General features: G+C 41.3%; 1 protein-coding gene and 1 long non-coding RNA gene across 3 annotated transcripts in view; one reads left to right on the forward strand and one right to left on the reverse strand.

Annotated features, from left to right (window-relative positions):
* SEMA5A (semaphorin 5A) overlaps nucleotides 1-27,753 on the reverse strand; it is a 633,881-nt gene that overhangs the window by 503,765 nt on the left and 102,363 nt on the right. The window lies entirely within an intron of this gene.
* Nucleotides 21,834-27,046, forward strand: LOC120397592. Of its 2 annotated transcripts, XR_005593882.1 has the most exons (3): nucleotides 21,834-22,022; nucleotides 24,375-24,488; nucleotides 26,905-27,046. It is a non-coding gene; the product is annotated as an uncharacterized LOC120397592 (long non-coding RNA). The 2 variants fall into 2 exon arrangements; XR_005593881.1 differs by lacking the exon at nucleotides 26,905-27,046 and having other exon boundaries at nucleotides 24,375-24,569.

The raw sequence follows: 27,753 nt of genomic DNA on the forward strand, positions 1-27,753 counted from the left end.
TGAGACCACGTTACATCGTCTGCCAGAGCCCCGGCGGGGATTTAAAGGGCCCGGTACTCCAGCTACTGTGGGGAGCCTCAGTTCCTTTAAATCACCACCGGAGCTCTGGCAGTGGGGCTCAGGTGGTGATTTAAAGGGCCCGGTGCTCCACATGAATTCAGATATAACGCGGTAAAGCAGCGGGACTCGGGTGGCGCTTTAAAGGGGCTCCCCGCTGCTTTACCACGTTATATCCGAATTTGTGTTATATCGGGTCGCGCTCTATCGAGGTAGAGGTGTAATTAAACAGACTCAAGTTCCAAATTGTTTCAATGCACTGCAATGAGCAAACCACAATTCAAGTTAGAGTGAATCTCTGTTAAAATAATAATATAGTGAAATTTTTCCAAGAAAAGTGACTTCACAGTACCTCAGTCAGAGCCCAGACTTCTGGAAAACAAGACTGAACAGATTCATGCAGGTATGCAGATTACAAATAATAATGAAGGGACTAATCCTGAAAATTGCAGCTGCTTATAAAGCTCATTGCCTAACAATGCAGAAAGCATCACATCCACTACTGCCTCCAGTATGCACTGCTGGGGGGGGAATAATATGTTGTCTGGCAGAATCATAGAGGATAATTTGAAAGAGAAAAAAACAGATTATATATAGCTTGAGGTTATGAAGAAAGCGTCTGGTCATATGCAGCAGACTCCCATAATTATACAGCTGAAGTAATAATGCACAAACAAAAAGCCATTAAAAATGTTCAGTGTTTAACATCTGAGCCAGTTTTCATGTGAGTCAGTATGTTCCACAAGCTGGCTTATCCACTTTGTTAGTTTAAATGCTGCAAAAATATTTAAACAATGGAGTGCATGCACTTCATTTAAAAGATAGGTGGCCAAATTCATCACTGGTGTAACTCCACTGACTTGAGTGGACTTACACCAGAGATGCATTTGGTCCAGGGTCTAATTTTGGAAGGGGGAGGGGATGAATTTTACTTTTTAAGAATGCAGCAGTGAGCCTTTAAATATTTTATAGTAATCTTTCCCTAAACATGCTGGAACCCTCTTTGATGGCAAAATAAAGAATGTGTAACTTCACAACACATAATGCCTTCAAATACAAATTCAGGATGAAAAGTGACTGTGAAATCCTCAACAAACATCACATCCAGCACAACCTCTCAACATATGCAAGGACAGCGATAAAGTCCCTGAAATCCAACCACCAGATAGTGATCAAACCAGCAGACAAAGGGCCACCATTATGGTCCTCAACTATGATGACTGTGTCAATGAGGCCATCTAGTGAACTTTTCAACACCACTTACTATAGAGAACTCAAAGAAGGCCCCACACCACAGTTCGCCCAGGAATTGAAGGATATTATCAAATGTTTTCCCAAACAACTCCAAAAGAAACTCTACAACCTCATTCTCCACAAACCCACCTGAGGGACATCTACATGCTTCTCAAGATACACAGACAAGAGAACCCAGACAGACCCATCCTATCTGGACACAGCATTCTTACTGAAGGAATATCGGGATTCACAGAAACTATTCTCAAACCACTCACCACACTAAGGGCCAGATTTCTCCAGGACAAAAACGACTTCTTCCAAACTCTGCAACATCAACAGCCTGCCTCAGAACACCTTTCTTGCCACCATTTATGTTATCACCCTATACACCAAAATCCCTCAACATGATGACATCGCTACCTGCCTCAAATATCTACAAGACAAAGGACAACACTCAGATATTGACCCCAAGCCCATTGCCAAACTCATCTATTTCATCCTCACCTATAACACTTTTACATTTAACAACAAACACATTATCCAAACCACGGGAACAGCCATAGGTACCAGGAAGGCTCCCCAACATGCCAACATCTTCATTGGCTACCTTCAGGAAGAATTTCTGGACAAATGCACCATGAAACCAATAATATACCTGAGATATGTCAATGATATTTTCAGCCCCTGGACAAATGACCTAATCTCCCATATAGATTTCCATCACAAGTTCAGCAATCATCACATCAAACTCTCTCCAGAAGACTCTCACACCAGCATCAACTTCCCAGATACCACAATCAGCTTCAACAATCAGACTCTGCAGACAATTATATACAAGAAACCCACAGATCACCACACTTACCTTCACAGATCCAATAACCCCCCAAACACACCAAGAAATCTGTTATCTACAGCCAGGCACTCAGATACCACAGAATATGATCTGGGGAAAAGACTGAGATACACACGTTAAGCCACTTTAAACTGCTTTCACCAAACAAGAAGTAGACTGCATCTTGGAATGGGCAACCCATATGCCCCAAGAGAACCTGATTCAATATGGGGCGAGAAAAAAACAACTCCAACCATATACCCTTAGTTGTCACCTCCGACATCACACTGGAACCCTACAGGGTATCTTTAAACAATTAAAACCCATGCTGTATGGTGACCACATCCTGATAGAAATCTTTCCCTGCCATCCTCTTCTGGCCTTCCTTGCTAAGCTCACCGTCAGAAGCAAGCTCCCCACAGACTACAATGTACTCAAAACTCAAAGCAGCATCAAACAACAGACACAAAACCTGCACACATCTCTACTGCTATGATGTTTAGTCATCTCCCTCCACACACAATATGCCTTTCAAGATCCATGATATGACCCTAAGCATCCCTGTATAAGAAATTATGGATACTCACTGATATTATGCTTTCCAGTCTGTTACCCGAACAAAAGGAGACAAAGGCTTTCTCTCCAACAGGAGAGAGGGCAGCTATTTACCTCTCTCTTAACAGGAGTTTTGACATCAAAGTTGGGGAAAGTTTGAGCTTTTGGCAGCCAGGTAGATATGCAGCAATTTATACAGCCATGTAATCACATTGTAACTGAGGTCCTCTTTATAATGGACATGTTATCTTGTGTTTCTGGTTGGCATTAGTTCTCATTATCCTTGACAATTCATTCAACAAAGCTCATGATATAAATGGCAACTCACAACTGAGTAGTACAATCAATTCTGTTTAAACCTAATTGCAGTAAATTGCCCAACTGAAAGCATGTCTTATTGGGAATGCCTTTAAGTACATTAGTGACATGAACTGAAACAAACAAACAAAAAAGTACTGAAACTGCAGATTTGGTTTACTAAGGCAGGATGGGAAGAGATGACTTTGGTTCAAGCACTTCTAGAATTCTGGTATTTCTAAAAGCTCACAGTAATTATGTAGGAAGGAAAGAAATGTCTGTGACTCAGCAGATTTAATCCATGAGGCAATAAGCTCTCCAGAACCACCAGAAGTAGAAAAAATGGCTGAGGGAATCAGGTTGTAGAGGAGAGTGATAGAAATGTCTATCAAAGCTGTATGGAAATCCTAACTAAATATTATGGAGAATATTTCCTTAAGAAAATATAGGTAAACTTCTGGAAAAAAATCACTCTGCTCTTAGAACTTAGTACTTTAAGAAAGGAAGATGAATTTGATATTACATGGTAGAGAGAAAACAAATGTGCTTATCCCAAAGTATAGCATTGTTACAGCTAAATCTGACTGCCTGTCCCATGCAGACACTGGCCCTGAGCATCCCCCCAGGTTCCAGAAAAGTGCACAAGCTGCAAGAATGCACACAGAACTGGACAATTATCCACCTGCAGTGCATTCCCCATTCCTTTCCTCCTTGCACATTTTAATATGTCCAACTGGACAATGGTTCTCAAGTTCTGTACCCTCACAACCCAGTTCTATCAAAAGAAATGAGCTTGTCTCCCACCTTCCATTGTGCTAGAGGCAATATTCATATATACTAACTATTAATGAAATGCTGGAAAAGATACAGGAGCAGATTAAATTATTCCAAGACAAAAACTGTGTTAAAATGGAGATGATGAAATCTGATGATGATGGAATCTCCCATTGATTTAATGGATGAGTGTTCAGCTAGTATTGACGACAGTTTGGGGTTTATTGATTTTTATGGCTTCTCACAGTCATCAGCAAACAGGAGCTCTCTTAACAGCCATTCAGTTACCTTGGTGTGGACCCTGAGTTGCTGTAGATTGAATAGATCCCCATGCAATCTAAACCAGAAGCGTACACATCTATCAAAGTTCTGGAATGTGAACAAGTGCATGAATTAAAAGCCAATAGCAAAGAAGGCTCGTGCCATTACACATCCTTGTTTGGTGCTATTGGTGCTATTGGTGACAGTGAAGGCCTCTGGTAAGTCACCACATTCCATCATCCTGGCCATCATGCCATTGTGAAATGAGCAGATGACAGCAATCATCTTCTCCGGGCAGCCAAATTTATGAGTTTCCATGGGCATTGGTGATTCACCATGCCAAAAGCCTTGATCAGGTCAACAAAAACCACATACAGGTCCTTGTTCTGTTCACAAGCCTTGTCTTATATTTGTCAAGCTGCAAAAATCAGGTCCAAGGTGCCACGGCCAGAACGAAACCCACACTGTGACTCTGGATACACTGAGTCCACTAGGTGAGAAATGAGCTGGTTGATGACAACCCATGAAAGGAGCTTCCCTGCTATAGATAGGTGAGTTTCCTGGACAGGAAACTCCACATTTGTATACTTCAGGTGGAATGCCATCAGGCCTGGAGACTTGCCCATGGACAGCTGCTTGATGGCTTATCTAAAGAACCTTATCTAAAGAAAGGTCTACACACCGCTCCTCTAGGATAGGACACTGAAGTAGCAAATTGATGGCTTTGTCAGACATAGTGATAGTTCAGGAGACTACCGAAGTGCCCTGCCCAATGAGAAAGAATATCACCTTTGTTTGTGAGCAGTCAGTTACTATCTACTGTGAGGACAAGATCTGTACCACTGGATTTTGTGCCATAAACAGCATGGAGACTTTCACAGAAGGCCTTCATGTCATGCTTTTCAGCTGCTTCCTGCAGTTCTGAAGCCTTCTGCCCCCACCAGTGGTACTTCATTAGCCTTAACTGGGTTTGTAGTATATGTTTAGCGTGATGGTACCTGGCCTTCTTCATTGCTGAGTCCAGGATCTAGGACTAGGACATGATCTCCAGTAGCTGGTCTATCTCAGGGTCATTCTCATTGAACCAGTTTTGGTGTTTCTGCCTTATAAAGCCAAGAATCGTGGATGCCATATTATTTGTGACATCTCTGAGCTTCTGACAAGTTGCCTCAATGTCTGAGGAGTTCTCTGGCACCTCAGCTAATGCAGTCTCCAGTGTCTGTTCCATCTTTGCTTGTTTGCTGAGGTCTTTTCCCATGACCGCCACATTGATCTTCTTTAGTGTTCTGACACCAGCATATGACACCTCTCAAAGAGTGGGTGACATGTACATTCTTAAAGACTCTAGACCATACAATTACATAGTCCAGCATGTGCCACTGTTATGACCTGGGATGCATTCATGTTGTCTTATATTTGTTGTCCTGTTGAAAGACTGTGTTGTTAATAGTGAGACTGAACTCAATACACTTTGCAGAGTAGTAGTTGTCCATTGGTGTTTGACCTTCCAATGCCATGATGGCCTAACATCCTGCTCCAGATGTCAGAGTCAGCTCTAAGGACAATGAGTTTGTCCTGAAGTGGAACACCTCTAATGACCCTGATAAGATCTTCGTGCAACATCCCCTTTACCTCATCTGTATGAGTCACTGTTGGCATTAGGCATTGTTAATGGTGGCATACTCTGGAAAAGTTTATGCGGAGAACCATACATTGGATTGACTCACTTGGGGAGTGAGTCAAGCTTGTGGGCAATATCAGACCTTGTGGCAACTCCTACCCCCGATTTTCTTGGCTCGTCCTTGGCCTTGCCAACCCAGGAGTAGGTGTAGCCTGTTCCCTCCTTCTCAAGGTGGGACTAATCAGTGAGTCTAGTTTCACTATGGACAATGATGTTTACCTGATATCTCTTCAGTGTTTTGGCAATAATGGCTGTTCTTTATTCCAGTCTTTGGTCATTGTCAAGAAGAGTTCTGACACTCCATGATACAAATGTCAGTCTGTGAATCTGTTTTATTTCGACAGTTCATTTGGACGATCAGCCAGGAGCAGTAGCCTGACAGGCACGGAAAGGGGGAGCTGTGTTTAGGGTTCCTTTCCAGTCCCCTTTTCCAGGGCTGAGGAGAGCAGTACTATGCCTAAAAAGGTCTGCTCTGTCACCTCAGGAGTATCCAAGCTCCATGTCTGCCTTTGTCTGTGGAGCGTGACCATCACTCTAAGGCTGCAGGGTTGTGACTAAGGCCTACCAGCAGCATCCTCTGCCTTTCTTTGTTGCTACTTCCCCATTGCCACAGGACTCTGGTAAATTGATTGGGTTAAATGTGTTAAATAAGTTGAATGAGGCTGAACAATCTGCACTATGAATGGATTTAAGTGAGAGAGGTTTGTGCAGAGCCTCTCTCACTCTCTCGCCGAAGCAGCTGTTGCTCCGCTGATGTGCCACAGCTGACATGGGTTCAGGATTTGTATTCAGAGTTGTCCTTCTCCTGGATAAGCTGCCAATCTGAGCTAATGAGCTTCACCTGCCCCTGGGTGAAGTGATTGGCCAATGACTGTGTATACTCCGCCGCTTGCCCTTATATGCCATCACAAGGCATATGCTTCATCATCATCCTCTCCATTGATACTAATGTGTTCTTCCACATTGTCTGCCAATGAAGACTTCACCATGACCCTGGTAGGGAAGTTTAGGGGTTACTCACACTTACCCAAGGTGTGACCCCAAGACTAGTGGAGGGCAGGAACATCTCACTCTTCCTGTACAGAGCTGTCAGGTCTATCCACTGGAGGTAAGGCTGCGCATTCATATCAATAATTTAGTGTAAAAACTGTTACAAGGATGTTGTAATTATCACCAAAACAAGTTCTATGAACTTAATTATGGTGAAACTTAACAGAAATTCAAACATGTCAAGGTATGGAATTACACAGTTAATACACCCAAACAACCTTAAATCTGCCTTTTGCTGATGCCATGCAATAACAATATAGTAAATGATGCAAATTAGTGCTTGCAGTCCCAGATTAGATTAAAATGATTTTTAAAGACACATTAAAAAATGTTCTCCTCATGGTGATATTACACGTAAAATGGACGCCTCATGCTAGTGGCCCTCCTTTGGCTAACATTAGTCATTTTTGATGCACAACTGACATAGTCTATATCTGCCAGCTGAGAAGTCGATAAAACCCATTGTATTCTGAAATGGAAAACAAATTATAGGGATATATTTTCCAACTCCCTCAGAGCTTTCCCTCATAAAACGGTTTTATTCCATTGTCAAAAATTTCATCACCTGTGAAGGCAGACAGTAGGGATGTCCTCATCCATTCTAAAACAATAGCTATTACCAACAACATCCTACTGCTAGAATTGTAGTTGTGGGGTTAGCTGCACCTCTGTGCTTCTCTGGTCTGAGTTCTCCCCCTCAGGTGTCAGGCCTCATTCCTTTAGCTATCATGGGGCAGAGTCCTGCTATTCTCCTTCTTAGTCTAGGCCTTGGGCTACAGTATCCTCTGTATCAATTGTGTTTATCCAGCAGGTCCAGCTGAGTTTGGCACCTGCAGTTCTTCCCTGTGGGAGTCTGTGACCTGTGGTGAATATAGGAGCAGCCAGCCTTCTTAAAATCAAAGTAGTATTTAATTTTGACATTAGGAACAAAATATTTAGAGAAGAAAGATTTAAAAAAAAACAGTTTACATGCACATCCAGCTTACCTAACACCCTGCCATCCTGAGTAGGTGGCCTAAACAATATGCCAGTAGGTTTTAGGTGTCAGTCTGTTCCCCCTGAATAGCTCCCCAACAACTTCCTCCTCTTTGGAAAGCAGTGTTTTTAACCTACCCACCATTCTTTTGTTCTTGTCAGTTCCCAGGTTTTTGCTTTTCTGGACCAGAACAATCTAGTAAGATCAGTATGAGATCGAGCCAGAAACTCTCCCATTATCCTGTAACAACCCCAAGTATTTACTGAGAAGAGACTTATCTTAAGCCATTGTTTCCTTTCTGGTTTTTCCTCATTGCCCACTGTTAAACGAAACCAATATATTTATATAGTAACCCTCTCAATAACCAGGTCAGCACACAGTATTCATAAATAGTTACAGAACAGCTCCAAATCCATCACATCTACCACAAGTAAATATTGTGTTATCTATAGGGCCCGAAAAAAATCTGGCACTGATACTGCATTACTTGTAAACCCAAACTACATTGATTTCAAATGGAAATTTGTGGGGCACAAAGAAAGAAATATATTTAGTTTGAACGTGCAAACACATCACAGTCTAAGCAGCTTACACTGACTCACCTCTTTACCGGAGATTTTGAGTCAGAAAAGCATATTGTGCACTTAAAAGCAACTCAGCCAGAGCTGGTTTAAAAAAAAAAAAGTTTTGATGAAAAAAGTCAGTTTTTCCAAAACAAAAATTTATATGTAAAATATTTTTTTCAAAATTTTCCAATTTTTGTTTTAAAAAACCCAAAAGTTGAAAAGTCTAAAATATTCATTCATTTTTCCAAAAACAACAATTTTTCAGGTTTCAGGTTTTTGGTCTCATCCCATTCTCTCCCTTTTTCCCCTTCCATTTTTCAGTGGCAAAATGAAAATAGAAAACAATCTATAAATCTCTGCTATCAAATGTTTCTAATCAAAATGAAGCCAGATCCAGATGGAAACACAAAACTGAACCAAAAGTCTGACTTTTCCCTTCTATTTTCTATTATGTTATATATCTATATGACATATCAATATAAAAAAATATTAATCAGATGATTACTGGGAGGTGCATCTTGTTTATGGTAACAGCTATATCACATACAAAGGACAAGTTGTTTGTCATCCCAGATATAGAATCATAGAAATGTATGTCTGGAAGTGACCTCAAGAGGTAATCTAGACCAGCCCCAGTGCTGAGGCAAGACCAAATAACTCTAGACTTCCTTGACAGGTGTCTTTCCAGCCTGTTCTTAAAAACCTCCAATGATGGGGATTCCATTAGCATCTCTTGGTAACCTATTCCAGAGCTTAACTATTCTTATAGTTAGAGAGTTTTTCCTAATATCTAACCTAAATGTCCCTTGCTTCAGATTAAACCCATTGCTTCTTGTCCTGCCTTCAGTGGACAGGAAGAACAATTGATCACTATCCTTTTTATAATAACTTTTTTCATATTAAAAGACCTTTATCGTGTCCCCCGGCAGCCTTTGTTTCTAAACTAAACATGCCCAGTTCTTTCAACTTTTCCTCATAGATCATATTTTCTAAACTCAGCACTTTTTTTGCCCTCTGTGATGTGATGTCCACCTCACACAGGTGTAGAAGGGATTAACCATGTCCTACCCCAGAGTGAAGCAGTGGAGGTCAGTCCTCCAAGCAGTCAAGTAGCTAATCAGGCTGCAGCCAATCAGGGAAGGGCTGCAAGGAGCAGTCAGTCTGGGCCCAGTGGGCTTACATAAAAGTAGCTGCAGGGCCAGAGCCAGTGAGTGGTTTCTGGGGATCAGGGAGTGAGGACTCTATCTCTGAGGGGCTGAGAGAACTGTAAGTTCCTTGGACAGGGTAGTTGCTGGCAGGGACCAGTGGAGCAAGAGGGAACTCCTGGCTGGCGGCTGAGACTGGACAGCTGAAGGCCCTGAGGTGAGGGAGAAGAAGATGCTGGGGTCATGGGAAGTGGCCCAGGGAATTGTAACAGCATGTAGAGAAGGTAAAGAGGTGAGGCAGGAAATTATTATCTACAGGGTCCCTGGGTTGGGACCCAGAGTAGTGTGCCGGCCCGGGTTCCCCCACTCACCACTGGGGAACTGGCTGGACTATGGACAGTGATACCCACCCCAGGAAATGGGAAATACAGATGGTGACACGGCTGGAAGGCCAAGTCACCATGAGAATGCTGTGGGTCCTGGAGTGATGCAGGTCTGCAGGCAGAGACAACAGGAGAGACACCATCGAGAAGAGGGCACAGCCACTGGCAGAGTTAATCTCCAGGACAGCCAGCAGGAGGTGCCACGATGGTGAGTGGACTCTATCATGCCCTCATCTGGACTCTCTCCAGTTTATTCACATCTTCCTTAAAATGTAGTGCCCAAAACTGGACACAACGCCCCAGCTGAGGCCTCACCAGTGACAAGTAGAACAGTACACTTACCTCCCATGTCTTACATACAACATTTCTGTTAATACACCCCAGAATTATATTAACTATTTACACAACTGCAGCACGCTGTTGACTGATGTTCAATTTCTGATCCACTATAACATTTCCCTGATCTTTTTCTGCATTACTAGTGCCTAGCTAGTTATTTCCTGTTTTGTATTTCTCTGTTCGATTTTTCCATCCTAAGGGTAGTACTTTGAACTTGTCATTATTGGATTATTGATTTCTAACCAATTTTCCAATTTAACAAGATCATTTTGAATTGTAATGTTGTCCTCCAAAGTGCTCACAATCCCTCCCAGCTTGGTATTATCCACAAATTTTATAAGCACTCTCTTCACCCCATTATACAAGTTGTTAATGAAAACACTGAATCATACTGGGTCTCTCCTGGGCCCAAGGGACAGTACTTGATATGTCCTCCCCGTTTGACAGTGCACCATTGATAACTACTCTCTAATGAGGGTCTTTCAATCAGTTAGGCATATACCTTATAGTAATTTCATCCAGGCCGTATTTCCCTAGTTTGCTTATGAGAATGTAATAACCACAGACTCATATGACAAAGTGAACACAGAACTTGTAATTATTATAATGAAGCACATTTTCCCTCCCATGATTTTGTCCTTTCTCGTTGCCCTTCTCCATACCCTGAAATCCCTCAGGGGAATCTGATTCAGGGTTAGTGATTCTTGGGTGACAGCCTCAGATTTAGAGAGCTGCACACCATCTGCATTTCCAGGTGGTCAACCCCTTATAAGGATTTGTGGGACTAGATGCTGGGTCTGTGGAGCTTGGGACTGCTGATGTTCCCGCATCATCACCAGGAGGCCATGCAGAGAGCTACATCCAAGGAGCACTCTGGTGATTAGGCACCACAGGAAATACTGCCTAAAGGATCCAGAACTATAGGAAGTCCTCTGGGCAGCTGTACAAACTTCTGGCTTGATGTGACTCCAGATCTCACCTTGCTCTCTGATCTCCAGTCTCCGACCCTAGCCTGACTCTGGCGCTGATTCTTTCCTCCTGATTCCAGCCTGGTACTACCTTTGGTCACTGATCCTGGCTCTTGCCTATTGATCCTGGCTATAGTGATTACTGTGATCCTTGCCTGCTGACTACTGCCTTGTGGCTGTCCTAGACTTGTGGACACCAGCCCAGCTGTGACTGCTAAGCCAGACTGCCTATGTCCTGGTCCCTTACATCCCTGAACCTCCATCCCAGATGCAACAATTCAGATGAAATAATGAGTTAAATCTCTCCCAATGTTGGTTTTCTGCAGAAAAGTGTTGGACCTCACCTTTTCATGGAATCATAGAATATATGGGTTGGAAGGGATCTCAGGAGGTCATCTAGTCCAGCCCCCTGCTCAAAGCAGGACCAACACCAACTAAATCATCCCAGCCAGGGCTTTGTCAAGCCTGACCTTAAAAACCTCTAAGGAAGGAGATTCCACCACCTCCTTAGGTAACCCATTTCAGTGCTTCACCACCCTCCTAGTGAAAAAGTTGTTCTTAATATCCAATCTAAACCTCCCCCATTGCAACTTGAGACCACTACTCCTTGTTCTGTCTCCTTGTTTTATTATATTTAATATCTGGGACATATGGGGAGAGGAGTTGAGGAGGAAGGTAAAAAGTTGAGGCCACCATGTTGGTTGTGGGCAGTAGGCTAGGCATTTCTGAGAGTAGTAGCCAATCAGAGCAGAGGAATTTGTATGACTACTCTGTTTTCTGATAAATTGAGCACACAGTGAATGTTCAAATATTTGTTCTCCAAGTGGCTGATAGAAACCTTCAAGCTTGTCTCTCTCACCAACAGAAGTTGGTCCAATCAAAGATATTACCACACCCACCTTGTCTCTCTAATATCCTGGGACCAAAGTGGCTACAACAACACTGCACACAGCAACCTTCAAGTCAGTCAGAATGCAAGAGTTTTCACAATAAAGAAATACCAAAAGTTGTGGGTCAGTATCTAACTACCACCACTGCACTCTGAGTAGCTGAATGTTTCACTTCAGTATAATATTCATTCAGTTGAAGGTGGGAGGTGGGAGATAAATGATGCACAGGTTCCTTCCCTTTTTCTGCATTACTAGTGCCTAGCTAGTTATTTCCTGTTTTGTATTTTTATTTCCAATAAAGCACAAATATTGGGGAAACTGAAAGAAACAAAAAACAGTATTGAAATGGAAGACACAAGGCAAGAGGGAGAGTGATTGGTTATTCTGCTTGGAATACAAGTGCCTTGTTCTTGTTTACTGCTTTCTCCACATGCCTCAAATTGGATTGGGAAGGATGCACACTGCTATTCATCACTTACTGACAATTTCCCAGTTCATGCCTCATTTCAAATATTGTAGAGCAGCTGTAAATCAGAAAAGTGGCATGAAATTCCAAAGACAGCTGATTGCTTCAAAGATTCACTGGATAAACCACGATTTTATTTATTATTACGATTTCTTCTGGGATTAAGTTGATTTGATACCTTCTTGGGTGCAGGTCTTTAACTGACAAGCTGCAAGTTAAAGCATCCAGTCCATCATTCAAGATTTATCAATATTAATAAAAGAGTACGTAAATATTAACATAAGAGTAAGCGAAAGCAAAAGAGGAAAACCAGACTCATGAATTTTTCTCTATGGATCCAATAGCCTATCAGATGACACCTTTAGAGGTGTAAAATTCCTCCCTTTTGCCACCAGCAGTTGGCTGTAGGGGGCAAAATGACAAGTCCCTTTTGCAGACATGTCACATCTGTCTAGTGAGGTGTAGGTTGTCAGCAAAAGTAACCTCCTGCCTCTCCCCCAAAAAATCATTTTCAGGGAAACCTGTATAATCAACCCAGTTTAGCTATCCACCTAATGCAGCTAACTGCACATTATGAACTCAGTAGGGAGGTATGGTCTATTTCTTTTGGCACCTTCTCCCATTCTACATTAGTCTTTTGTTTCTTCTGTCAAGCAGATTGTGCCAGCAGCCTTCCTAGTACTGCTTTGCTCAGCTCTGACTCCTGCTGTTGTGACAGAGCTTTAAAGAATAGAGAGAGGGGGAAAGTTAGAATGGCAGCATAAGCTCTGTTCCCCTCAGGAATGTACTGTATGGAAACTGTCACTGCACAAACATGTTCACTTGCACCAAGATCACCAAAGGGAGCCCCTCTGTTCACTTTCAATTTATTTCTACAGGCACAGAGCTTCTGATGTGTGGTCCACTTTCTTACAGCAGAAAATTGTATACAGATGCCAAAACTGTCCCCTTGGTATCAACAAAGGGAAAGAAAAGTTGCAGTCCTGGTAAGAATTGCATTCAAATCACAGCAAGCATTCCCACCAGCCTCCACAAAAACAAACAAGAAAAAAGGAGACTGGAATTCATTCAGCCCCAGCTTCAGTTTCACAATACCTATAATTGCTCCCAATGGACTAATGAGGAAGCCAGCTCTCAGTCTCATAGGAAATGCTAACAGCCACTCGGAAATAAAAGACACTTGGTGTTGTACAGCAGATGAAGCTAGCTCCTAAAACCACAGGTTGTGTGTGTGTGTGGGGGGGACTATTATGAACGTAAAGCTTTCAATTAATCCATCATATGACAGGAAGAAGGTTCATCAACTTTGTCTTTCTTTTGTGGCTTTGACTATTCTAAACTGAACTGGTGCACACAGGATGGCTATATTTATAAGTCTAACAAAATATGGTGAGATCACCCAAAACAAATGGCCAATGTGGGAAAAATCAATTATTGCTTGGAAACAGCTTTAGGTGGGTGTTCCCAAGCTGCTCCATTGAGACAAGTTGCATTATTCTAACTGCTTATTTAATCATCTGGTTTAGGTTTCCAGGCTTAGATCAAATGTAATTACTACCTTGTAAACGATAGATTACTGATATTTTCACATAAGAGTATCTGCATTAAAATTCACTATGATGTAAATGACTCATCTTGTTTGCTCTTCCCCCTCGACTACGAATCATATTGCACAGTCTTTATACTTAAATTCAAGGATTCATAATGGAAGTGATTAATTCTCATTTCAATGCACTTGACATTCGTGGACCTTTTAGGCTTACAGTGCATACCGTGGAAATGGTGGAAAACAGCATCTATAAAATCTTGTAAAACACAATTCACAATAACCAGTTCTCCACACAGGGCCTAACCTAGTAAAAACTGGGATTCATGCCTCATCGCTAGCAGGGTGCTCAGATTTTTATTGAACTTTTTTAATGATCTAATTTTATTATATAAACCAGATTTTGATTCTCTATGTTGGATGAGTACTAACCTCCTTGGTATAACAAATGATTAAGACCAGAGACAGCTTCCCATTACACTTGTCATAATATTTTTCTGAGCAGTAAAACTGTTAAGATTAAACTTTCAAATACCATAGCAACTCATCTGTAGCTCCTCTAAACATATTTTTAATTCATCATGTATTGGATAGGAAAGAGTTCTCTTGAACAAATGTTCAAGTGAAAATTAATGTTAAATACTAATATGTTACCTTGCACACTGCAAGTTTTTGGTTCTCTCACCTAATTTTGGCAACAATATAACTTGTTCTTGCAATGCATTTCAAATAACTACTTTTATGTCTTGGGCTACTAAAATAATTCAAAGAATGAACTTATTTTTAACAGAGAAACAGGGATCAAGTCATAAAATTAACCTACAAAGGCTACAAGTCAAAAATATTATTTTAAATGATTGCAGCACATTTTGCACTGCCCCTCATTAGGGGCCTCAGGAAACATTGTCCTTTCCATCCACAAAACACTTCTACAAGCCACAAATTAATGATACACTGAGATTTCTAACACCCTTTCTTCCTCTGACTACCATTTAGTGTGTCACTTTCAGTATTAATACATGAGTGAGCAGGAATAAAAATACTCCTGAACACAGTATATTATGAATTTGTTTTATTTGGTGAAATACACTGGAAAAGATGCATCTCATTTGATTAAACTCTATTTTCATTTAACACTAGATGAATCACTATGACCCTCAAAACTGAAATATCTCAAAACTGACACATTCACTGATCAAAATTGTTCGGATCCCTACATAAAATTTAAGATATTTCATCCTAACAAAAAGAATAATTTGGAAGGCTGGCAACGTTCATGAGAGAATTGCACTCTAGGAATTAATAACATAAAACTGCTTCATCTCTCCTCATAAACCAAGGATATGATTATTTCAAACTAACCACACCCTTATCAAGCTTTCTTCCTTAATTAACACGCTATCAGCTTTTTATTCAGAACAACTAACACCAGCAGCACTCCAAGAGAACAGAGCAGGAAAATGTTATCAGAGTCAAACAACCCCCAAAGAGAAATTTGAGCCATATGTGAATATGCTAAAACATTCATACTACTGTTATTTTTTAAAACAACAGAAAAGTAACTATACTGTAATGTGCAACTGCTGTAATACTTGCTGGTGTGGTGTGGTATAATGGTTTGATCACTATGGGTATGTCCACACTACCTGCCGGATCGGCGGGTAGCAATCAATCTATCGGGGATCGATTTATCGCATCTTGTCTAGATGCGAAAAATCGATCCCCGAACATGCTCCCCGTCGACTCTGGAACTCCACCAGGGTGAGAGGCAGAAGCGGAGTCGACAGGGGAGCCGTGGCTGTCGATCCCGCACCGTGAGGACAGGAGGTAAGTCAAACGATGATACGTTGACTTCAGCTATTCTATTCTCATAGCTGAAGTTGTGTATCTTACATCAACCCCACCCCCTAGTGTAGACCAGGCCTATGAGTTTGGGTTGGTCATATTATTCAGGCAAAACCATGAGTTACAAAAGTCATCTCAAACAAGTGCTCCTAAACATCTATACCACACCAACCCGTTACATATTCTGTATATGCTGTAAAGAAAACTACTTTTAAATTATTTGATAGAATTTTTTAAGCATTATTAATGCTATTAATGCTATTTTTCATCTTCCTCTGCCTGTGAAATCAGGTGTACAAGGGAGAAAAGTGTTATAATTAATACAATTTCAGAAACCTCTAAAATTATTTTATTTTTTTCATATAGAATAATGCTGTGATATTAAGGTCCAGTATCTCAGAACCTGCCAAGATGTAAGTGCATCTATAGCAAGGCAGTTACCCTGCTCCTAGGGGAAAAGGTTAAAGGCAGCTTAAGTAGGCTGATTGGGGAGGCAGCCACAGCTGGCCCTGATATAAGGGCTAAGGGAGGAGCTGGGTCAGTCTCACTTCAGCCTTGGAGTGGGAAGGATCTAGCTGCCTGGGAGCACAAGGTACCAGAAGCAGGGCAAGGGCAGCTCCAGCCTGGCAACTCCCCAGGCTGAGGCCTTGTTAAAGGCCTAAGAAGGTACTGGGGCTGCAGAGGTGCAACCTGGGGATAGGCAGAGGCAGCTGGTCCAACCCCCTTGCCAGTGACGAGTGGCCATTACAGACTGCAGTTTGTCCCAGAGAAAGGGACTAGATGTTGACTGGCAGTAGCAACTGAGGCAAGGTGGGCATAGAACATAAGAACGTCCATACTGGGTCATACCAAAGGTCTATCCAGCCCAGTATCCTCTCTGCCGACAGTGGCCAATGCCAGGTGCCCCAGAGGGAGTGAACCTAACAGGTAATGATCAAGAGATCTCTCCCCTGCCATCCATCTCCATCCTCTGACAAACAGACAAACATTCCTTACCCATCCTGGCTAATACCCATTCATGGACTTAACCTCCATGAATTTATCCAGTTCTCTTTTAAACCCTGTTATAGTCCTCGCCTTCACAACCTCCTCAGGCAAGGTGTTCCACAGGTTGACTGTGTGCTGTGTGAAGAACTTCCTTTTATTCATATTAAACCTGCTGCCCATTAATTTCATTTGGTGGCCCCTAGTTCTTATATTATGAGAACAAGTAAATAACTTTTCCTTATTCACTTTCTCCACATCACTCATGATTTTATATACCTCTATCATATCCCCCCTTAGTCTCCTCTTTTCCAAGCTGAAAAGTCCTAGCCTCTTTAATCTCTCCTCATATGGGACCCATTCCAAACCCCTAATCATTTTAGTTGCCCTTCTCTGAACCTTTTCTAATACCAGTATATCTTTTTTGAGATGAGGAGACCACATCTGTACGCAGTATTCAAGATGTGGGCATACCATGGATTTATATAAGGGCAATAAGATGTTCTCCATCTTATTCTCTATCCCCTTTTTAATGATTCCTAACATCCTGTTTGCATTTTTGACTGTTGCTGCACATTGCATGGATGTCTTCAGAAAACTATCCACGATGACTCCAAGATCTCTTTCCTGATTAGTTGTAGTTAAATTAGCCCCCAAAATATTGTATGTATAGTTGGGGTTATTTTTTCCAATGTGCATTACTTTACATTTATCCACATTAAAATTCATTTGCCATTTTGTTGCCCAATCACTTAGTTTTGTGAGATCTTTTTGAAGTTCTTCACAGTCTGTTTTGGTCTTAACTGTCTTGTGCAGTTCAGTATCCTCTGCAAACTTTACCACCTCATTGTTTAACCCTTTCTCCAGATCATTTATGAATAAGTTGAATAGGATTGGTCCTAGGACTGACCCTTGGGGAACACCACTAGTTACTCCTCCCCATTCTGAAAATTTACCATTTATTCCTACCCTTTGTTCCCTGTCTTTTAACCAGTTCTCAATCCATGAAAGGACCTTCCCTTTTATCCCATGACAGCTTAATTTATGTAAGAGCCTTTGGTGAGGGACCTTGTCAAAGGCTTTCTGGAAATCTAAGTACACCATATCTGCTGGATCCCCCTTGTCCACGTGTATGTTGACCCCTTCGAAGAACTGGAATAGATTAGTAAAACATGATTTCCCTTTACAGAAACCATGTTGACTTTTGCCCAACAAGTTATGTTCTTCTATGTGTCTGACAATTTTATTCTTTACTATTGTTTCAACTAATTTGCCTGGTACTGATGTTAGACTTACCAGTCTGTAACTGCTGGGATCACCTCTAGAGCCCTTTTTAAATATTGAGGTTACATTAGCTAACTTCCAGTCATTGGGTACCAAAGCTGATTTAAAGGACAGGTTACAAACCATAGTTAATAGTTCCGCAACTTCACATTTGAGTTCTTTCAGAACTCTTGGGTGAATGCCATCTGGTCCTGGTGACTTGTCACTGTTAAGTTTATCAATTAATTCCAAAATCTCCTCTAATGACACTTCAATCTGTGACAATTCCTCCGATTTGTCACCTACAAAAGCCGGCTCAGGTTTGGGAATTCCCCTAACATCCTCAGCCGTGAAGACTGAGGCAAAGAATTCATTTAGTTTCTCCGCAATGACTTTATCATCTTTAAGTGCTCCTTTTTTATCTCAATCATCCAGGGGCCCCACTGATTGTTTAGCAGGCTTCCTGTTTCTGATGTACTTAAAAAACATTTTATTACCTTTTGAAGCTTTGGCTAGCTGTTCTTCAAACTCCTTTTTGGCTTTTCTTGTTACATTTTTACACTTAATTTGGCAGTGTTTATGCTCCTTTCTATTTACCTCACTAGGATTTGACTTCCACTTTTTAAAAGATGCCTTTTTATATCACTACTTCTTTTACATGGTTGTTAAGCTACGGTGGCTCTTTTAAAAGTTTTTTTACTGTGTTTTTTTTTAATTTGGGGTATACATTTCAGTTGGGCCTCTATTATGGTGTCTTTGAAAAGTGTCCATGCAGCTTGCAGGGATTTCACTCTAGTCACTGTACCTTTAAATTTCTGTTTAACTAACCTCCTCATTTTTGCATAGTTACCCTTTCTGAAATTAAGTGCCAGTGTTGGGCTGCTGAGGTGTTCTTCCCACCACAGGAATGTTAAATGTTATTATATTGTGGTCACTATTTCCAAACGGTCCTGTTATAGTTACCTCTTAGACCAGATCCTGTGCTCCACTCAAGACTAAATCAAGTATTGCCTCTCCCCTTGTGGGTTCCTGTACCAGCTGCTCCAAGAAGCAGTCATTTAAAGTATTGAGAAATTTTGTCTCTGCATTTCATCCTCAGATGACATGTACCCAGTCAATATGGGGATAATTGAAATCCCCCACTATTATTGAGTTCTTTATTTTGATAGCCTCTCTAATCTCCCTTAGCATTTTATAGTCACTATCACTGTCCTGGTCAGGAGGTCAATAATATATCCCTACTGTTATATTCTTATTAGAGCATGAAATTACTATCCATAGAGATTCTATGGAACATGTGGATTCATTTAAGATTTTTACTTCATTTGATTCTACATTTTTCTTTCACATATAGTGCCACTCACTTCCCCCCAACCTCCGCACGACTTGTTCTGTCCTTCCGATATATTTTGTACCCTGGAATGATTGTGTCCCATTGATTGTCCTCACTCCACCAGGTTTCTGTGATGCCTATTATATCAATATCCTCCTTTAACACGAGGCACCCTATTTCACCCATCTTATTATTTAGACTTCTAGCATTTGTGTACAAGCACTTTAAAAACTTGTCACTGTTTATTTGTCTGCCCTTTTCTGATGTGTCAGATTCTTTTTTATGTGAATTTCTCATCTGATCTGGCCCATACTTTATCTTCTTCCATCCTCTCCTCCTGACTAAAACCTAGAGAATCTCTATCAATACAGTCTCCTCTAACAGAAGTCTCTGCCCAATCTATGTGCTCCTCTGCAGCAATCGGCTCTCCCCCGTCTCTTAGTTTAAAAACTGCTCTGCAACATTTTTAATGTTAAGTGCCAGCAGTCTGGATCCACTTTGGTTTAGGTGGAGCCCATCTCTCCTGTATAGGATCCCCCTATCCTAAAATTTTCCCCAGTTCTTAATAAATCGAAACCCCTCCTCCCTCCACCATCGTCTCATCCATGCACTGAGACTCTGAAGCTCTTCCTGCCTATCTGACCTTGCGCGTGGAACTGGGAGCATTTCTGAGAATGCCACCATAGAGGTCCTGGATTTCAGTCTCTTTCCTAGCAGCCTAAATTTGGCCTCCAGGACGTCTCTCCTACCCTTCCCTATGTCATTGGTACCTACATATACCACGACCACCGGCTCCTTCCCAGCACTACACATAAATCTGTCTAGATGCCTCAAGAGATCCGCAACCTTCGCACCAGGCAGGCAAGTCACCATACGGTTCTCTTGGTCATCACAAACCCAGCTATCTACGTTTCTAATGATCGAATCTCCCATTACTAACACCTGCCTTTTCCTAGAAACTGGAGTTCCCTCCCCCGGAGAGGTAACCGCAGTGCGAGAGGAAACCCCAACATCATCTGGAAGGAGGGTCACAATTATGGGAAGGTTTCCCTCTGCTCCCATTAACTGCTCTCCTTCCCTGAGCCTTTCATCCTCCTCAACAGCGCAGGGGCTGTCTGACCAGAGGTGGGACAAATCTACAGTTTCCCGGAAAGCCTCATCAGCATACCTGCCTCCCTTAGCCCCCTTCCAAACTCTCTCTCGAAACTCCCTGTTCATAAAGCTCCCTGGTCGCTGACTCACTGCTTTATAAAGCCCTGGCCTTCCTGATAGCCCCGCCCCCTGACTAAGGCTCAGCCAATGAACAGAGGCTTCTAGATTTCAAACCTTTTTTAGAAGCTCACAACTTCCAACTGCCAGCCATAGCACACGGCCCTTCAAACAAACAGACAGACAGACAAACACAAGCTCAGCACACAGCAAGTAACCCCCAAACACAAACACACACTACAGACAGCCACTTACCTCAAGGGTCCTGTATTTGCTCCTCCTCCACCTGGAGAACTCCCTCTCGAAACTCCCTGTTAGTAGCCCCTGTTCGCAAAGCTGGGAAGGGGGAGTGGGTTCCCCTGGGAGGGGAGAACCAGAGTGCAGGGGGCACTGCTGCAGGGCAGCACCCCCAGGAAAGGGGCACCAGGGTCCGGGAGGGACATGGGGCCTGCGGTAGGCGAGACACCGGCCAGAAGGGGGTGCTCTGAGGCTGAGGCATTAATTCACAAGGCAACCAGCAGGAGGGGCTGTGCTGGTGAGTGCTCGACCTGTTATATCATCCCACAGATAAGCTAGGAATCTCCTCTTTTCAGTGATATAAAGCTCTTGTTTCAGACCTTAAATCTGTCACTTGCGCAGGACTGAGTCTTACACTTTCTGTTAACAGACATGCCATTGATAAACAGCCCACGAAGATATCATCTTATAGAAGTGGAGCAGTTGAATGAAAGCAACTATTAGACAAGTCACTGGGGGAAAAAAGATGAGTGGAGGGGTAATGGGAACACACAAAGGGCAAAGTACTCAAGGGTCTCTGCCCAACACAGATACTATAATCACTATAGAGGAGAAAGAGTTAGCAATCTCCATGCCACTCCTGCAGTGCCCACATCTCTGGAGTGGGCACATCTGGACCTGAGAAGCTTTCCAATGGACACAGACTCAGTATCACTCCCTGCCCCCAAAATTTTGGGGTCCAGCCAGGGATGAATTTCAGCAAGGAGATTAAAAACCTACAGTGCAATGATTCAGACCGCTGAGTAAGGTAGTAATGTACTGGTACTAGTCAATGCAGTAACTTCACCACTACTATCATCACCATCCACACACACCCAAATCAACAGGGAATTGTGATGCAAACACTTAGCACAGCCAGTGGCACAACACGCATGCATAAATTATGGAAATCCATACTTTAATGTTCATCAGGCACAGGAAGATGGACGGAGCCTTGTAGCTCTGTGCTACTTAAACACTTAGTGGGAGAATGCCACAATGAATTGGATCCTTTGACCGTGCCTCTTTTTAACCCACTTTGCCAAAGGCAAAGCCTCTTTTTCATCAGTATAGCACCTTCAATGTGTAGGTAAGTAGCAGCAATCACTCTTTTTTACAACTCTTTTCTATAACCTTTAAGGATGGTGCCCGAGTTATCCCTTTCCTTGCTGCTATGTAGTATGCATCAGACAAGCTAAGCAGTGATCAAAACCAATGAATATCTAGGTGTGGAAGAGGAGGTTGTTCACTTCTGGCTGGCCTAAAGTTACATTACATACACACAGTCAAATATTCTAATTAAACCTAGTTGTACCCTGTTGTATTATTTACCAGTTCCAGCTTTCAATGTTGCTTTGCTTACTCCTAGACAAGTTGTGCAAAGGGCTGTTCTGTTCCAAACGTGACTAGTGCCTCACCCTTTCAGTTTGGTTTTTAAGAAGTTTAATCTCTTTTTAGCAACTGGGTAGGAATAATTGCTTCTGTGCAGTTTTAAAGACTTCTCCAAACAACAGACTATTGGTACTGGTGATAATCCAGCATTTGGCTAGGTGAGGCAGGAGCAGCAAAAGAACCAAAACAAAATTTCCTTCCTCCTCCTTGGGAACTGAAGGAAAAAGTGGGGAGAGAAAAATATTAGGGCAAAAAGGAAGTGCTTCTCTCCTTCTAAGTGTATTGAGATCAACTGAGTACAGCTGTGACATCTAGCAATAACACAAAGCACATGTCAAAACACCACTGGCATCCTTGTCCTTTATCCCAGACCTAACTTGGGCTGATTGGACTCCAAACCACATACAGGCTTGAGGGAAAGAAAGGGGAGCCAGGAGTCAGAAGCAAAGCTAAATTGACCCAGCTGTAATAACAAAGGCACAAGGCTCATACCACAAGAGCTTTTTAAAAGAAAACACTGCAATTTAAAAGTTCTTTCATACAGATTAGGAGAAGGGAAATCCAGAGAATTTCTGGGTTTCACAGAACTTTGTGAAAGCTGTCATGGAATGTATGTTTAAAGCAGTGTGAAAGGGGTCTACCCATTTAACTCCTATTAAATTCCATTCAAACCTTTGAAAACTTATCCAGAGATGTTTTATGAAACAGCTAGAAACTTTTCATTTCCCCAGGAAAATCTTTCCAAAATGTAAATGTAATGCAAACCTAATGTCACACACAGTTTCTAAAAGGTCTATAGTTCCAGAATGCATACATATCTAAACAAAGTATTAGAATTATCTCTATTTTTTAAATTAAATTGTACCAAGTATACCCTTTTTATTTTTAATGGAAAGAACCCTTCCTCTCTCTCAGGACCCAGTTGTTAACTGGTGCTTATCTTTTTCTCATCAGCCACTTGTCCTCTCCGGTATTCTTACGACACCCATCTTCCCTTTGTACTAAAAGTCATTGTAACATATTGCTTCCAGCAAACAGGGGCTGCCATCAGTATTGCTTTCTAGATTAGTTTGCAAGGCATTCTTGAAGAGCAGTACAGCTCACACTTGAAGTCTGAGTCACACCATCATCTTCACTTTAAGGGGATGAATAAAGTGGAACTTTGGGCTAGGCGCGGATGAGGCACTGGCAGCATGGTTCTAGACGGAGCCCTGATGCTAAGGGTAGATAGAGGTTTAGGAAGTGGCAGAGGGGACCAGATCTCTCAACACTTCAATGTATTTCCCCGGGATTTCCCTTGGCAACTGCAGGGTCGGCATAGTGTATGGCTCTCCAATACTGCAGAGAGATAAATCCCCACTCCTTATTACTGCAGTACAGTTCAGAGCATCTTCAAGTAGAAACTCTTGGGCCCCAATACTAGAGGCATGGTCCTGAAAGAGAGGTGAACATTCCTGCAAGGTGGTGAGTGCCCTCAACTCTGACTGACAGCTGTCATCACCTCACAGGAGTGCTTTAGCAAATTTGCAGAACTGAACAATGGGTGCTATGTAAAATGTATGGATCTTAGGCAAGATCATGTCCTCGTTCTTGGGAAAAACTAATAATAGAAGGGCTGAAGTTATTTACAAAATTGCTTTTTCTTATGTTGTCACGATCATAAAATATTTATAGTTTTTACTTGACAAAGTTTCACTGGGCAGACAATAGTAGAATAACCTAAAAGAGCAAACTGAAATTGAAGGACTAGTCATTTCTTCCCACAAGTCTGTCTGGTTTTTGATAAATTGGAGAAAATATGTACTTTGGCATTCTGAAAGGTGATAACTCCTTAAACTCCTCTCCAAATTTGCTGCATAACCCTCTTATTATCTCCTGAGTAAGCAAAAACAAAATTAGTGTAGATGAATAAAGCACTGTTGGGACAGATTTGCCAACAGTTTTATTAGGCAATCTACATAATACCTCAGATATTCAGAGGAAAGGATTAATGCATATACAAAGTTTTTAAAAGTGGAAAAGAAATTAGAAATGTTTTCTCCCTTTCTAGATACCCTAGGAAAACCCAGGTTCTTAAGATTATTTGACTTTGAAGTCTTATCTGAGGGATACATCAAAGTATAAACAACATGGAGGAGGCCATGGAATGAAGAAAGTTAAAGAGGTATTCCAGAGATCCTCGCTAGGAAATTTTTAAAAGAGGAGATGCCATTTCCTAAGTTATTAAAATACCTCAATTCCATTATTTTATGCACTAGAATTCTGATTTTTTTTTATATAAAATTCTCTACATGTACAATTTACCTACTGTGTGGGGGGACAGCATAAAGTCCTCTGCACCACTGATGACTGGCAAAGAGGCTGGGCAGGGACAATGCAGGGATTTAGCCATGCAAGAGTACCTACTGCTTCGCAAAAACTATTTGTGACAGCCCCATTTACACCAGCCTCTCCCCTATGTAATCCTTCTGCACACCACCTAAGTGCCAGGTGTTTGCCTCAACCTTTTTATTTTTTCCTTTTTTTTAATTTCTGCCAAAACAATTCAATCATTTCTGAGAATGAGGTTAGGTGAAAATATGCTGTTTTGCCAATATTAAAAGAATTCTGGTGACTTTTTCTATGAAAGGTTGTAATACTCACACACTTTGGAGCAGGGACATGAAATTTGGCCTTTATGGCAGAGAGGTGCCTTTTGCTGCTTTGTGAAAATCTACCTAGATTTGCCCAAGTTATAGGCCTTTGAAAAATCACAGCTTGCACATGCTAAGTACAGACTTACTAGCTTTCTAGCAGCTAAATTCCCCAGAGATCCTGTCTGCACTGGCATGCTTCAGCACAGGGCTGAACAGGACTTACCATAAAAATTGCATTTCTGGGTCCCTGCAGGTCATGCTGGACCCAGGCCTAGATAGCTGAACAGACAGCAGGAACTATGGCTTTCCTGAGTGCTCAATGCCCCTCCGGGTGGGCCTCTGATAGGCAGTGTAGAGAAGGAAGATTCCCGATTCAAATACAGGAGGGAGAAGAGCTAGAACTGTAGAGTGGGACAAGGGGGTGGGGGGAGGGACATAGGGACTGGAGGCTGGTGGGGGGTAGTTGGGGGAAGACTGGCTGGAAAGGAGGTTAGCACTGTAGGGTAGCCATTATCAAGTTGCATCGTATTATTAATGATTATTTTAGCTCACGAAAGCTCATGCTGAAATAAATTTGTTAGTCTCTAAGGTGCCACAAGTACTCCTGTTTTTTTTAAATGAACATAGAAGATTATATTTTAAAACTACAAGCTGACTAATACAACATATGTATTGGATGCATAACTACAGTACTGTATATTGGCCCATATACATTTGTGCTCTCAGTCATAAGAGTAATCAGGTATTCCTGCATCTAGGGTTTGTTTGTTTTTCCTGAGAATCTTCAAAGCATGCAAACTTAGCTCACAGTTTTATTATTGTCCTTAAGTGGAATTCATTAGCATCTCTCTTAACTCATTTTCTATAATGTTTTACAAGTGCTCATGTAATATGTGAGCACTCATTTTAAAACATTATAGAAAGAGTTGCGTGCTAAGGAAAATCAAATAAGGACAATGAAACTATGAGCTGAGAGGATACACAATTTATAGATACATACATACACGCACACACACACAGACTAATGTGGGTGCACTCATTGTAAAACAGGTATTCTACAAACATTTACAGATACAGAGAGAGAAATATCTATCACAGACATGCACACACAAATATATAATACACACATGTTAAAAAGTACAAGAAATATGTTTGAGATATTTTATATTACTTCAACATGATAAAAAAAACATACTTTTAGCTAGTCTACTTTGAGATATCCCCAAATCAATGCAAATAATCTACATTTATATTAGATGAATGATTATGGAAATATTGCTTATGACATTTCTAATCACGTCTTAATTTTATTTTTAAGGAAAGAAATTATTTTTATATCTTGTAAAGCTTATTTTTTTAAGTCTGAGCCATATATTTGTGTAAACCTACTTCATAGCTCTTAGGACTAACAGAATATTATCATGTCTTGTGAAAATTATGCGTGGTTTGTTATTACAATTGTATATCCAAAGAAAACAAATACTATAGCGAGAATGGTTCACCATTTATTATCCATGAGTTGATGATGTGTTCAGTTTCTAACCCTAACCTAAGGATTGTGAACTGGGGTCTTCTACTTTTCAGGAGGACACGCTAACCATTGCACTATGGGATAGTCAGATAGGGAGCAACCTCTATCTCTCCTGCTGAAGATGTTCCACAGTGGATCAATAAGAAGTCACTGGAGCAGGGGGACTGGACCCAGAGTCTCTCATGTGGGTGCCCTAACCACTGGACTACAGAGTCATTCTCTCTCTAGCCCAATGACTATTTAAGTATTTATCCACAGTGGAACAGTTATTGGCCCAGAGAGAGAGAGAGAGCACACCCTGGCTTTTGTGGATCACATTCTAAAAGGTCTATTTCTCCCCATGCATTGTACAGAGAGCCTAGGTGCCTAACTTGGTTTTGTGGATCACAGTTTTACTCCTTTGATTTTTCTAGGCGCTGTGACATTCAGCATTGCAATGACTCAATTCCTCCATGGATTCACCTTAAGTAACTTGCTCAAGTTCACAGATGATGTCTGTGACAGAGCAGGGAACTTAACTTGTGTCTCCTAAGTTGTAGGTGAGTGCCCTAACAACTGGACATCAACTTTGCTAAATAAAATCCTACCTCAAGGGTTTGATTTCAATGACATTTACATCGTATTATCTCAGAAAATCCCACCTTTTAAAAGCCTAACTGTGCAGGATGAATAAAAGAAGTATGAATGAGGAAGAAGCAGGCCAAAAGGAGTTCTAACTAGAGCTCACCATGATTGTTTTTGACAAAATGCTTTTTTGTCAGAAAATGCTGATTTATCAAAACTGAAACTGTTTGTGGGGAAGAGTCGATTTCAACTAATTTCCTGTTTCAAATCTTTTGAAAAAAAGTTTCAAAATGATCAGAATATTCCATTTTGACATTTTCAATATAAAGAAGTTCAATATTTTCATTTGAAACAACTTTTTGTTTCAATATTTAAAGTAATTTATAGTAAAATATGTAAAAAATTCAAAAGGAAATGTTTCAAAATTATCAAAACAAAAAGTTTAAATCAGCCTAATCAAAAAATTTAAAAAAAAATTGCAGAGGGAGAGAGTTCATGAAAGTTTGTTCAGATTTCAACTTTTGTCTTAATGTGAGGTGGATAGGAAAATCTTTTTCTGCCCAGCTTCATTTCTGAACTCCCAGAGCCCACCCATTTTCTAGATTATTTTTATTTCTTCTGGATATATATCTAAAATATTATAACTTTAATATCTTGATTTTTCTGTATCTATCATACCTACAGCATCGCATTCCCAT

This window comes from Mauremys reevesii, linkage group 2 (genome assembly GCF_016161935.1).
Source record: "Mauremys reevesii isolate NIE-2019 linkage group 2, ASM1616193v1, whole genome shotgun sequence".
NCBI classification, from domain to species: Eukaryota; Metazoa; Chordata; order Testudines; family Geoemydidae; genus Mauremys; species Mauremys reevesii.